Genomic DNA, 13070 nt, shown 5'->3' on the forward strand with positions numbered 1-13070 from the left:
TGTTTATCCAAGATTTGGCTTGCTAATTCTCAGATCCAGGTGCATCTCAGTGCCTAACGGGCCTTACTTCATGTACTGTATCTGCATTCAAACTACATCAACTATGTCATCACATTCATCATGACTCATTGCTATTAAAATATCTGTCTTTATCAGTTAAAACCAGCAGACAACAGCTTATACTGAGCCACCAGGGAGTCAACGTCTGCCACAAGCTATTTTAACTGTTTCAGTTTGTCTTCTGAAATAGCAGCGTTTAATGAGATTCTTTCAACTTGGTACTGTGCAGTCTCACTGTGACATATTGGGTCACTGGGCATCTGAGAAAGATGAACACAGAAAACTGCAACATCTATTTGAGATAGAGAAGGAAGAAATGACTCAAGGCAAAGGCATGATTTGTTATTTTTAGCTTAAGCACAAAAAAAAATGAAATCTGTAACATTGGTGTCTTAATCCATCTGTTAACACAATGGCTTTTTGTCATTCACACATACAGTAGGTGTCTGTTACATAAATGTTCTGTCATTTCTTCAGACGTGCCAGAAGACACAATGTTTGGGTTGTATTTGCCACCTCAGTGTTTCCCCACAGGATTTAGTGAAACTGTGGTGGGTGGATCTCAGACCTTCTAGGGGGGGCTGGGGACATGCTCCTCTGGAAGAACATTTTCTACATTTTAAAGTTAAATGCATCAATCTTGTGCACTTTAATTAAGAGGTTAGATCTATGAAGAATTTTGTGCTCCTAGTAAACAATTTCATCATTAACACGTTGGTTGTATAAATATAATGGATATAACCAACTGTTATAACTATTTCCTGGTGTGTTCTGTGTTCACTACTTATTTCTGCTGAAAACAGGAAGACAAAACATCAGTTGATGCAGGTTTAAGGTTTTGTGTCACTGTGCTCAGAGATATCAGTTGAGCTAAAATTAAAAAAGGATTGTTTAACTGCATTTAATGAGACTTCCAGGGTGTTACTGAACATGCTGTCAGCTCAGAGGCAGTGAAGCCCGTCAGCCAGTCCAAATATCTGGGCAGTGGCCGGTGTGACTGGCTGAAAAACCAACCACAATGTGTGGTGGCAGAGGAGGCTGCACTGCTGTCTGGTTCCAAATGACTCCAGCAGACTTCGCTGCACGGAAACAGAAATGAGCTGTTTGTTTCCAATACAGCTACTTTTGCTCTTAGATAACATTAGACAAGACTTTTATAGTATTGTCCTGCATTGCAAACTGGCACTTGAAAGCAGACAATATTGAATCGTTTTTTTCCCAGATTGAATGAAATACACTTGTAACACCAGCACTGAGTTGCTCTGTTTTTCAGTAATTCCTCTCCTTATGGGTGAAATATGACTGTACTGTACTGTACTGAATGTGCAGGTTTGTATTAGCTTGGAGCTGTGATGGTTAGCTTAGTATGCCTACAGGTAGTAGTAGCTGCTAGTAGCTAAACCTACCCGTATTTAATCTGCATGCAGCCCCAGCAGGGCTCCGGTTTTTGGCAGCTGGGTGAAAACACACCTAAATCATTTCACATAACTCATCTTCAGACAAACCCAACAACAAAGTCATAAGCACCACCAGCTTCAACATCACTGAAGCAATGGCGCAAAACACGCTGTTAGAGATCTTTTATGTTATTATAAGAAGTGTAAAAACATTTTCAGTTCATTATGAAACTGTGGCGGGCCACCGGAGTCCAGGTAATTAATGGGAAACACTGCACCTGATTGACAGAGGGAGTGGTAGCTCTGAGGTGAGTTGGGAAGTAATGATATGAAGGAAGTTTTCTGTTCACTCACAGGCTACATCATTGATGGATTTTAAACTTATTTTGCAGTTGAGGCCTTAATGAGTGAACATGGTGGGTACAAGACGTTCACCCCGCTTCTCCCTAGAGAATCCCTTAGCTTCCATCAAGTACATAATTTATTAGAGAATTCTGCTGCTTCTGTGCAAGTATAGAATGACAAGATGTTAAGTTGGGACTCTCATTTAATTCCTAATTGCTTGCATGCTGTACGCAAAGTGTTTTGCTGGAAATTCTGACATCCATGCAGTTGGCATGTGTGAAAGATGAAGGTATAGAGAGGGAGTGCTGATCTCAATATTATTGTTAATGTAAGTTTTTTTCCTTTTACATCTCTTTCCTACGAAGGGGGAAAAAAATCTTTATAGACTGACATGAGAAGAATTTGAGCTTGTTTTTTCTTTCTTTGTGATACATTTATTACAGTGATCTTAAAGAATAAGGATAGTGATATTGTATATTTTCATTATTGTCAACAAATCCAGTGAAAAGACCAAATCCAACCAACGATGTGTTAATCCGACTCAACTTTCTGACTTCCCTACCCCGTCTGTTACTCTCAGCTCCAAACCAGCTCACAAATATAGAGTTTCATTTTTTAAAGGATTCTGTAATGTCCTACAACAGGAGGAAATAGTGCATTTGTTGGGGATTATTTTCAGCAGCAGTAGAATCCACATTTGGTGTTTAAGTGAGTATTTCTGGCAGCAGGACAGTGTATTTGCGGCTGAGTCAAAATAAACTACAGTGTGTGTGTGTGTGTGTGCTGATGGTAATGAAGGAACATGTCACCCAGTGCAACAGCGTGACTCATTGATTTATTTTAATAGTTTTTTGACAACAATGGAGCTCTACAGCACAGAGAAATAAGACGGATCAGGCTATATAAGATATATCTGACAGATATACACACATAATACATGCTAGTAGGATCAATTTATTGTTGGTTTCTTTCCATGGGATTGTTTTAAAATAAAAGAAGTAGACTTATCCTTTCAGAGGGTAAAACTGTTTATTAACCTTGTGCTGCTGTAGCTGAGCCTTAGCTAAATTTAGACTTGAACCATGTAGGAAGTGTTATGGAAATGTTACTAGGGCTGTGCTCGTAAGATTGCTGTTGCCACTTTTATATAAAAGCGACTCAAATGGAGCTTAGCATAAGTTCAAGCAGGAAGACTGTCTATTACTCATTCATTCATTCTCACTCCTCTCTCTGTCCCTGCTTCTCCTGCTCTTATATTAGGGGCGTTATTCTTGGTTAACAAATCAGATTCTGCTGTGATTCTATCACTCTATCATGTCTTAGCTGACAAATAAATCTGTTCTTCTTTGTTGCTGTCATCTGTCATTTCAGTCTTTCCTGATTGAAGTGCTTTTATTTGACATTTGACCAAATTATCACAATTACTGTTACAGTGGTCATGTCTGAAAGGAGCTGGATTTACAGAGTTATTAGAATTATTTTGTTAAGGTGGAAATACGCTGCAAAAACAAACATTGAGACAGATTTGTTTAAGTCAGATCAACAGTATAGATGTCCATGTCATACTGTTACAGGCCTGGGTCTTGTTTGGGCTGACGTTGAGCTTTGTCACTTCTTATATCTCATTCATGGGTGTGTCACATTTAGAGTGGAACATGATCCTGTAATTTAACAGCCACAGAAGTTACTGACATCTGGAATGTTTATATGTGTATTAGGGGATGATTACACAGTAAACTACTCATTAAATGACACAAACGAAACATCAACCAGAGGCTGAAGCTATACATTTAGATTTGACCATTAGGATCAACAGTTTACTACAGGTATGCATTAGCAAAGGAAAAAAAAGAAATAAAGCACTGGTGTATCTTATTTAAAAATGAATTATGAAAACCTTCACTCTGTGTGTCCTAAGCCCTTCTGTATCCAAACCTCAGCTCCTGGCTGATAGACAGTCAACTTGCTCTTGCATGAGACAGAAAAACGTTGGCGGTAACCAGCCTTGTTACCAGCCGCTGAATTACTCCCACATGACCGCCCACTGCAGAATGAGGATGGAAAGCGGATGGAAGCGGCCATTCCATTCAGTCTGAATGTCAGAGATTATTTCAGCAGCCTCTTCTCAGGGCAATGAACAGTCACTGCACTGCCTCTGTGCATCTGGGAAATACTGCACGACAATCACACTATTACATTTTACTGGCTTTCATCTGACTAACACAGACTCCTTTAAACAGCATGATAACATCGCTGTTTGGGAAGCAGCGATTACAGACTCGATGGTAGAATACATTATACATATTTTAGATCTGATTCGTTCACACTGACTTATTACAAACAAATAAGTAAAAAGTAAACATATGGACTGACCGGTAACTCATTCATAGGGCAGTTTTGGTGACGTCATCCTGCATCATGGACTAATGGGTGCAAATCAAATTCTGATAATTGAAAGAAGGTCATGCTGCACTTTATTGATCCTGATCTTTAGCTTCTGATTATGAGCATTAACCTGACTGTAAATGAGAGCTCATGTCAAAAATAATGATGAACAGACAAAAAGAGGAGTCTTGTACCATAATATGACACGGCAGACTGTGTGGTCACTACACTTGACTCACTTTTCAATGAGGAACTGATAAAATACACCGCACACCTCTGTTTCAACTGCTTGTCACTAGTATGTGATGTATTGGAGATAATTCCTGAGCTCACCTGCTGGCGCACATACACGTTACCATGGATACCAAATTATCTTGTATAATCATATAAATCACATATAGACTGCTTAGGAGATAACATTTTGGCAGTTTTTATGATCAGCAGATTTAATAGTAGTTTAGCTTGAATTCATGCCAGAAGCTGGTGCTCAAGTGATTGATTAGGCAATTGACAGAGAATTAATCACCAACAATTTGTATAATCAATTATTATTAAAGTCCTTTATCAAGTATAAATGTCAAACATTTGCCCCTGCTTTTCCAGTGTAAGGATTTGCTGCTTTATATTGGTAAATCTCTGTGAATCTCTTTGGGTTTTGGTCTGTTTGGTGCATTTTTCACCAATGTTGGCCACTTTCTAGACTCAAAAGTTAATCTATCAATTAACAAATAATCACAAGATCAACAGAAAAGAAATACATGTAGTTGTCTACTTTGGACCACACCAGAGCTGAGTTGGAAGTGGACTGAGACCCACCTTTTCAAGCATTCTCAGCTCCTGAGTTCAACAAACATTTTTTTATGTCAGCCTCAACAAACCAAGCTGTCGTTTTTGGAGTGTATCACACCCTTAACACAGACATTTATTTTAGTCCATACAGTGTAAACCAACACATATATGATATTTGAACAACCATGTGTACTGTATATGTAGTGCACCCAGGTGGCTCTGGAGTAATGACATTTGCCCACCAGCCACTGAAACCTGGGTTCAATCCAATCCCAACAGTGGTGCTTCTGACTTGCACTGATGCTTCGTCAAACACTGTCAAAAATATTCAAAACCAGACTGATATCAAAGAAGGAACTCAAACATGGGAATCAACTGTGACAGTCAGAAGTTGCACAGCTGTAACTGATAATGTATTGCAGCAGTTTGGTCAATGTGAATGATGCTGAGATCACCTAGATAGTGGTTCAGTTACCCTCTATGAAGGTTCTAAATATACTGAGAAAATGCTCTGTTGGATGCTCTTGACCTGTTCATCTGTGTGTGCCAATAGATATCTCACACTGTAAGTATGAGGCAAATGCTGGTCATTGCAGATAGTGACTCTGAATTCTGTTCCAGGACCCCATCTGGGGCCAGATGCATAAGCAATGCCTACAGAGACAGAATCTTTTAGTAAAACACTGAGATCTGTAAAATGCCAATCAAAGGCACATTTATAACCATAACATTGATCAATTACTTTTGTGTGATTAATTTTATCATTCTTTTAATTTACACAGGAGTCAACATTTTATTTTGCTGTTAATATTCTTTTATTTTGTCCTTAGTTGCGTCACACCTTGTAAAGTCAGTTTAGATACAAGCACTACAAACTAATCATTGATTACATTTCTGGGATATCAATGGCCCATGTGATAAATGAATGATATGGACGCTATAAAGAGATGCATGGCTGCATGTAATAACAGCTGTTGGAGAACCTTGCCGGTGCAACACCGGCGACAACACACCTTGGTTACCGTGTGTTTCATTGACAGGTGTACAGACTGGTGGAGCAGGCAGCATGTTGATATGAAAACAGCTGGATCAGGGTGTGTCTTCATCCATTTATGGAAAATTGTGGGATTGGAAATGAGGCTCGTGCTCCACATTATTGTTATTGTTTTACATTACATGCACTGTTCTAACTAAGTTCAGTTGACAGTTAACGCTTGAACCAGTGAAGCCACCGAGGATCAGTGACTCACTATTGTATTTCTCATTTATTCTTTCAGAATAAATCATTTCTAAAATATGTCACCCCTTGAATCTGCTTGCACTAGCACATACACAGTTTTAGTCATGAATCTACACAGAGTTTTATGCATCTGGCCCCTGGTGTTTTTTGCAGAACATTTGTATACCAAACAATGTGAACAGAAAAGATGAATACCAAATTAATCAATTTCAGTTGAGATATCTTTATTTATGAACCTCAGTTTAACGAAATCTTTGGAAACAGTTGAGGGCTGGGTTTGAATCTTTGCTCAGTTTACATATTCTGTGCCGAGTTTCATGACCTAGAAAAAAAATGGTGAACGTAATTTGCATTTCTGACACATTTATCTCATTTTCTCTGTATTTTTTAAACTCTTATATGGCTCTTGGTGAAATATGTAGAGCAAGGGACAGATAATACCAGGATCACAGGCTCAAAGTCTGAGGTGAACAGGAAAACTCTCAATGAAAAAGAGATTCTCTGAACTGAGAGTATAGGAATTATTTAGAATAATAAGTGGGCCATGTTTCTGTGATGCTCCCTCAAATCACAAAGCAAACTGCTGCGTCCTTATCATACCTGTGTGCAGTGATCTCTGCTTGGCCCCCAGGTGTGCTGCTGCAGCCTTGGTTGTGGCTTTATTTCAGCTTCGCTCTGTTCTTACAGGGACACTGCTGGGTTGGAAATAAACAGGGTGGCTGCATGTTTCATGACTTTTTTAAAAGCACGATTCCACAGTATGCCAGCTCATTCATGCTGTTTGTCTAAATTAAAAAGACTGTCAGTCCGGCCACTGGTGGAGAATATGAACTCAAGAGGTGACTAATTACTTGTAGATTATAAAGCCTTTTCTAGTTCCTTTATCACCACATTTGTTTGATTTTTATTGTTAATGAAAGAAATGACACTGCAATAAACAGAATAATGATGCTGGGAACATAATCAACAGCTGGTATGATTCATATTTTGCTTCAAAATTAATATAAAAGCGGAAATGCTGAACAGACACCTGGTAATGCATGGTGAACAAATGGAACAGCAAAACTTCAGAAGCCTAAAATTCAGATTATTTAAGGAGTTTTATCCTTTTAGGCTCACAGGTGGTGCAAGGACAGAACAGTAACCCACCACCACGGAGACCTGGGTAGCAGAACCTCTGGCTTGGCCGACAAACACCACTGCCAGTGTGTGTTGGTGGGAAGCAGGTTGGGGATCATGTCCTTGTAGCTGCATGACTAACTCAACAGCCTGCACAGGGGAGGATTTAGGGCCACTGCATTTTACTTGAAATTCAAACTACAGATAAAACAACATTTGATTCAAAATTCTCAGCCTATTGTCAAGTACAAAGGGCCATGCCTTGTACTCTAGTGAGTGACATTCCTAAAATACAAATAATCACGCCTACTTTCTCCCTTGTGTACAGTCTGTATACAAAGATGGATGTAGCGAAGTGTGACATCACTCGTTGGTTTACAATGGAACCAGTACGAAGCCCAGAGTTGCAGCTTATGGTCAGCGCCATCTTGTCTGATTGCATCCAGGACCTTCCAAATAAGGAGTGCAGGGTGTTGCCTTTCACACTCTGAAAACACTCCCCGCTACTTGTGCTACCTCGGACCCAAGCTAATGCTAGCTTACTGGGAACACTGAGCGCTGCACTTGGGCTAACATTATCTACTTTAGTTAAATTATGCTAAATGGGCAGGTATCCTAATCAAGTAAAATTACACTTTGGGACTGTAGTCAACCAAAAATTTTGACTGAAATTGTACTTGATTTTCAACCAATAGAACGTTATGTCTAGACTAACTAAGTCGGCCATAGTGCACTGAATGCACTCTACCTGGTAGCCTTATTAGCCTAAATGGATTATAAATGAACGACATAAAAAGTTATTTGCAGCATATTAAATCATTTTTAACCTATTTATTTTATACTGAAATGATAACAATGTACTCAGAGCCGAGAGAGGAGGCTTCATATCCAGCTTAGTCTGGCTGTAACTACTGCTACTGGCAGACACTGGAGCCATTGAAGAAGTCGCAGGATGCACCTGCAGCTATAAAACGATTATTAGACTAAACATATTGAAATATGCCAATTCTGATACGTTCACACTCAGCAGGTGAGCCAACTGTCAATCACAGCTGTCAATCAACACCAACATGGCAGACATCAAAGCTACTATAAGTCTTCAAATCTTATTAACAAATCAACAATTTCCAAAATGACCACCTGCACACTTATTAGAGGACCTGAACTTAAGGGGAGGTTTCCTACACTGTTTGACCCTGACAACTCCTTTGTTTAAAACCCAATGACACCTTTAAACAGTCAGTCAGCCTTTTATTATAGGGATTATTTAGTTACATCTTAATTATAATGCACAAGCTTTTACTGTCATTTGAGCAACTGCAGCCATTACCATTATCACAATTACTATTTCACTGATCATCTCGAGTGCATGTCACTCATTCTAACCGTAACAGATCATGTACAATAGCATAGATCTCTCAACCTCAATATGCACAACATGCATGGTTTCTTAATACCAGTATAAATGGTAATAGCATCAGTGTTAATCAGCTTGTATGAATAATGTGAAAATAATTTCATAAATAGCAGTTATGTCCGAACTAAATGTTCAGGGTCCCTATCAGCTAAATTAAGTGTTGATCTAATCAGAGTGCACTGACATTAACATGACATGGTTGTATTCTGTGTGTGCATCTGGCTGGTCTCTCCTATTTAAATGAAATTCCTCAAGTGCCCTGATAGGAATCTGGTAGGTGCAATAAATCCAGTTGGGGACATGCTATCACACGGTTCCAATTAACTCCAGTAAATGACTTGTTTATCATCTTTTCTTCAGTGCAGTAACACTGGATCCGCATACAGTATGAAGGACAACATACACAGTCTGAGAGGAGTATTATTGATGAGGCTCTTCTTTTATTTTTCTCCCCAATTTAGTGAGGAGACAAGAAAGAGAGATTCATATTTGTGCTATGTTATGTTATATTGCAAAATGCCAGATCAGTTGTGAATATCTTAAGTCAAAATATGTATTAATAGTGCAACAATAATTAGGGATAACATGTATCATGTGGAGCAGTGACCTGGGTGTCAGTAGAGGTCAAACTGTTCTATCTGCTTCATCGCTCATAAGACAGCAGTTTCAGGCTTATCTTCAGTGAAGCAGCATTAACATCCAGAATATCTCCAATGATTACATCATGATGAGCGCATCACCCAAAATGTGGATGTTTAATGCCGCCGGGCTTGAACACAGAAATCAATGAAGCAGTGGACAGAACAGGCTTGTTTGCTGTTCCACCATACATCCCCCTGAGGGTCAGCCTCCACGCTCATTAATGAAGACAAACAGAAATAATACTGATGCACTATGTGTCCAGGGACAGGTGGAGATATTGCTTGTCTTCTGATTGTCTGAAGGTTATTGACCCATTAGGTGCAAGTGTCTAAATCTAAATGCTTAATTCTCTGAGGGGAGGTCAACTTATTCACCATGCTTGCGATATAGGTATTATGGACAAAAGACCTTTTACAGCCAAGATAAATTTATGCAAAAGGTTAGTTTTATCTATACCTTGCATAAGATTCAGTGTGACTCTCTATTCAATATTATTGAGTATTATGCTCATAAATTCTGAATTACTGGATTGTCTCATAAATGCAACGTCACCAATGCTATTTTTCTTGACATTTGAGATATTTCATCTGACAGCAGCAATAGGTTAATAGATGTTTTTATGTAGTTTAAATACACGATTTGATGTCTGTCACAGTGCCGAGACAATCAGTTGATATACAGAAACTTTACCACCAATAAATCTGATGACCCATTAAACACTGAAGTCACTGATCAGCCAAAGACATTGAACATTAACTGGTTCAGCTTCACGAGTATGACCATTCTCTGTTATCATTTGTTTCATGACGATAGGCTGGTCATCAAGCAAATATGAAGACATCAGTTTGAGCTTGGGGATAGAGCTGAAATAGCCTAATTAACCAATTAATTTATCAGTTGATTGAAAGAAAATTAATCAGCAACTATTTTGATAATATTTTAAGTCATTTATTAAGCAGAAGTGCCAAACATTCTCTGGTTCCAGCTTCTCCAATGACAGGATTTCCTGCTTGCCTGTGTTTCCTATCTGTGTATAAATTGAATTGGTTTAGGATTGTTTGATGGACAAAACAAGCAATCTGAAGACATGACCTTGGGCTCTGGTAAACTGTAATTGGAATTTTTCACTATTTTCTGACATTTTATAGACCAAATGATTAATTGATTGAGGAAAATAATCTGATGAATCAATAATTAAACTAATTATTACTTGCAACCCTAATGTGGGATCTTAAGGTCAGTATTTTGTTTGTTTTTAGTGATATTTAAAGACTACACAATTTATCAAAAATCACTGATTATTGTCAGTTTGTAATGATGGAGTGTGTTTTTTATGCCTCCAGTTGTACTTCTAGTTTCACCCCAGGTCATGAGCATCAGGTGGAAGCAGCCATCATGACATAGTTTAACCCAATCAGGACAAACTGATCGCTGCTGTGGAGTGAAAACCACACAACTCAAAATGTGCTGGTTTTGAATCTTTCTGACAGGCTGAGAAAATTATGCTCCATGTCATGTTACATAAACCATTTCAAAACGCACTGCACTATCTGAAAAAATATACTGTGACAAAACTGAAAACATGGCTGTTTTTTTTTTTAACTCATAAGAAGTTTTGCAGATACTGGCTTTGCACAGAACAGCTATGAAATGCAAAATATGTTGTTAATTCAAAATAAAAACTTTTTAAAACTAAATTTAGCTGATCTAGCAGAACTCTACACCTGGAATTTCTTTGATCTAGACACAAAGCAATTTGTGTTTTGAAGGTTTATAATTATCAATAGTTGCATTAGCCTACATGTATTAATGTGTGAAATGTAATATGTAATATAATGTAATATATTTTGCCATTTAATGTGTTATACTAGGTATAATAACCATGATAATAACCACCTTGCTTTTAGACGGAGTAGTTGATGGAAAATGATTAGCTGGATTAGCTTTATATTGGCTTTCTCATTTAACAGCCGTGTTTAACGCCACCACTAATCTGCTCCAATGTAACACTGTAACGTTGTAAGATTGTAACTTTAACGCTGTAACACCGTAACATTCTAACTGTAACTCTATAACTGCAAAACTGTAATGCTGTAACACTAACTATAACGCTGTAACTTTAACACTGTAATGCTGTAACACTGTAACGGTTACATTGTTACGTCTCTCCGTGCAACTGTTGCCGTTTTGCTCGTGCCACTGTCACGTATAGTATAGCTGTTTATGCATCCGCGTGCTCCCCAACAGCACGCGCAGTAACTGGACAGGGACGGGAATTAGCATACTTCTAACAACAGACTAACACAAAGATATTTCGCGCTGTTCATCCACATTTCTTAAGCATAAATAGTCAGAGTCTGACTGCTGGGGAACTCAGAGGAGGGTTGACTGGACCCATGTGCTGTTAATCCTCTCCTCCTGCTCTATTTAGTGTTGTATGAGAGGGAATTAAAGGACCGTTTTTGTCCCGGTTTCTGTCGGTTTGGGTGATTGAGAGCCTAAAATTTGCTGCGTTGCTGCGTTAACTCTGAATTATTCACATATAGAATAAAGGCCCGAATGAAAATTTAAGCACAATGACTTTTTGTGGTTATAACAAGTGAAAACAGACAAGTCAAAAATATCTCGGGGGCAAGCAGTTTAAGACAGCTACAAAGCCTGGTGAGGTAAGGTCGACGTGCTGGTCAGTCGTGTATAACTGCGGATGCCACTCACCTGATGCAGAAAGGCTTCAAACGGGAGATTTTATTGAGCTTTAATCAAATAAATCCCTCGGTAATAAAGCCCACGGTGCTGCTTGAAAAGACACTGGCGTCTATAGGTCAGTCATAACAGTTCTTGCACAAAATGAGACGGTGGTCCGCCGCCGACTTGTTCCATGTAGTTTGAGCCTTATCGGGATGGTATCCGGTCTGGCACCCGGCTGTTAGCCCCGGTTACCCGCTACAACAGCTGACCCTTCTGTTTCCTCCGGGCGGGATAAAGACTCAAATCTCAGACAGGTTTGTGGCTGCGTCGCCACACAGCAGCTTCAGTCTCATTAATAGCAGCGGGTATGGGTTACTGTGACCAGCACGCAGCGACACACAGTCGGAGGGGAGAAACAGAACCGCGGCGGCCTCGACAGCAGCAGCACTGAGACCCGGCCGGTGCCCCTCTGAAGCTCGGGCGTTCAGTACAGTATATATCCCTTCCTCAGAGGTATTCCACTGTCGTCCAGGTCCTGGTTGTGTCTGAGTTTTCGGCCTCAACACAGCAGCTCTTTCTTCCTGACAAGCAGTCAGCGTCCAATCACAGCGCTGCATTCAGAGGGGGAACGCGGGATAAAAAGGAGTGGATTGTAGGACTGGAGTCTGACTGACCAAATGACTGAAAGACCTCAGCAGGGCTGGATTACACCTCTTGCTGACCTCAGGGCCAAAAATTGAGCTGTAGGCACCATTTGGGGCCCCGTGCTCCCCAATTAATGCTCCAGTTTTTTTATTCATTGCCAGTTTATTAGGTACACCTAAAACTTATGCAGTCTAATAAAACAGATCTGCAATAGCCTATAGAGATGTCAATTCAACTTTAAAGTTATTTTGGAGGCTGGAGTTCGTGGTGCTGTTGAACTGTATTTGGTTATATACAGAGGTGTTTAAATCACCTAAATAAATGGGATAGATGAAAAATTAGA

At 39.3% G+C, this 13070-nt stretch overlaps 1 protein-coding gene across 3 annotated transcripts in view; it reads right to left on the reverse strand.

Annotated features, from left to right (window-relative positions):
- large1 (LARGE xylosyl- and glucuronyltransferase 1) overlaps nucleotides 1-12716 on the reverse strand; it is a 128229-nt gene extending 115513 nt beyond the window's left edge. Inside the window, exons 1-2 of one of the 3 annotated variants that reach the window (XM_044343399.1) lie at nucleotides 12110-12716; nucleotides 6817-6908 (exon numbers count right to left, since the gene is read on the reverse strand). The gene's annotated coding sequence lies outside the window, so the exon portion shown is untranslated. Of the gene's footprint in view, nucleotides 1-6816; nucleotides 6912-12109 lie in introns of all 3 variants that reach the window. The other 2 variants (XM_044343398.1, XM_044343400.1) reach the window with 2 other exon arrangements.
- Nucleotides 12717-13070: the final 354 nt, after the last annotated feature.

This window comes from Thunnus albacares, chromosome 23, assembly GCF_914725855.1.
Source record: "Thunnus albacares chromosome 23, fThuAlb1.1, whole genome shotgun sequence".
NCBI classification, from domain to species: domain Eukaryota; kingdom Metazoa; phylum Chordata; class Actinopteri; order Scombriformes; family Scombridae; genus Thunnus; species Thunnus albacares.